Raw genomic sequence first — 2306 nt, forward strand, 5'->3', positions numbered from 1 at the left:
ATCAGCCTCTTGCCTGTTATTAGGGACTCCTGATTCATGCCTGGGACCTAACTACTTGCATCACGGCTGAGCATCAGAGGTGACATTGTTGGCTTTGGTGCTGGACAAGAAGATGCCTGACCTCAGAGTAGCCAAGGTCAGGTCAGAGAAGGGTCACACCTCTGCTCAGCAGCATGTGCTGGTGCATGTGTGAGCTGTGTCTGTGGGTGACGCACTGGTGTGTGAGAGCAGGAGGGTGTATTGTGTGGTTTGCTCTGTACAGTGGCCTGTTGTGTGACCATGTGCATGGCATGTTGTGGTGGTTTAATGAGTGCATTTGTGCTCCAAGCTGGTGGCCTTCCCCCAGGAAGGGGATGGGTCAGAAGAGGCAGAAGCATGCCCTCATTATTAATAGGAGGGTGTGTGGTGCCTGTTGTGATGAGTGTGTGGCTGGGGTGCCTATGTGCTGTTTGTGTGTTTCTTGGGAGACTGTTTTGTTTGTGGCCTTGTGTGTTTTTGGTGATATGTGTGTAGTGTTAGTGCATATGTGGTGAGCTGTTTACTGGGTGTGTCATGAGTCAGGTGTGTTGATGTGCATTGCAAGTGTGTTTGCAGGTGACTGGTCCATCAGTGTCTGTTTGTATGAATCCTTTGTGTGTTTCTTAGGATTTGTATGTATGTGTGTGTATGTTATGAGCTCTCCTCCCCTTAGGGTGGGAACTTGGTACTAGGTCAGTAATATTCACAAATCAGCACTGTGTGTGTGTGATCTGCATCAATGACCTAGATTTTTCTTTAAGTGTCCTCATTCTGGGGCACCATTAACTGAGAGAACCAAACTCCAAAAAACATCCTGTTTCTGGAAATGGACCTGCTGTCATATTCATGTACCTGAGTGTGACTGAGTCACTCAGAATGTTGCAACTCTTTAGTTTTACTAAACATCCCAGGCAAAAGGCATTCCAGACATCGCACTGTGATACGTTATTGGGCAGAATGACCTTGAAATACTGGTGACCTTGGACAGCTATTTAAATCTTGGCCTCAGTTTACATGTACAAAGTGGAAAGATTTACACTTCCTTGTGAATCTTAGAGAGGCTTTCAGGGATTGTTTATTGTATGAAAATTTGTATGTATTGGAGAATTTTCTCACTTGGAGCATCTATAAATGTGAAGGAACAAAATTATTAAGGAGACTAAGAAAATTTTGGACAAATTGGTGTCCTTACAGCTCTAAAACAACATATCATGTTTGGCTCTCCTAACCAACAAAGGGAAGTTTCTGTGTGAGAAATTTTAGAGCATGGGTGGTGATTACACACATGTGTTAGACTGAACCACATGAAGCAGCTAATACTTGGTAATTGTGAGGTATAGAAAATGATAACACATATATGTCATTTATATATTATATATTGCATATCATATAAACAAAGATACAAATGTCTGTGCACCATTCTCCCCACCAGTGTACTGCTCTGTGCCTACTGAGGTTGTAACATTTCTGTTTCTGTTTCCTAAAAGCTGCAATAGGTCAACGACTACAAAATCTTAGTGCAGCTGTGAAGTGGCTGTAATACCTCGGAATGTAAGTCTGATGAGTGGATATAGTTAGGGAGCACAGGTGAAGTCCTCATCCAGTATTCAGATGTTCACTAAACTGTTCAGCACTGTTATGAATCACAGTTGTGGACTTTTCTGGTTTCAGAGCTATTGTGGCATCAAGTGGCTTTAAATGTCCACAAATTTCTAGAGTGTTCCAGAGGTTACACTGTGAGTTCATGGGACTTCACAGGTTCACAGACAGAGAGTCACATCATTCCTACATCTCAGCATTGGAGTTTCATGTTTACTTAAGGCAGACACAACTGATCCCAGTTTTCAGGGGTCATCTTCCAATTCTACTGCAGCGAATTATGTATTCACTGGACTGGGGTACAAATTATTCCTCCATGCTCATCGTGATCTAAACTGTCAGAAATGGGGATTTTGCTTTTCCTGGACAATGTGGCATCTCAGTTCTTAGTCGAGGTCCCAACACAGACTTCGTGTTCAATAAGAAATGGCTGAATGGAACGGTAAATGCCTCCTGCTTATGTGCCATGAGGTCTCGTTGGCTGCTTTTTGGGCTCATTGTTTTCCTGGAAGCAGTCTGGGCTATAGCAGAGATGCACACATTTACTAGTACAAAATTTAATAAGGGTGTAGTTAAACATTCATGATTTTCCCAGAAAATTACAGTGTGAAATGTGATGATCCTGATTGTCTTTCCAGGATTCTGAGATTTCCCGAACCTTCCTCTTCTCCAGCAGACAGAAGAGCAGC

Source organism: Phyllostomus hastatus, unplaced genomic scaffold (genome assembly GCF_019186645.2).
Source record: "Phyllostomus hastatus isolate PE091 unplaced genomic scaffold, TTU_PhHast_1.1 phas_contig_495, whole genome shotgun sequence".
Lineage (NCBI taxonomy): Eukaryota > Metazoa > Chordata > Mammalia > Chiroptera > Phyllostomidae > Phyllostomus > Phyllostomus hastatus.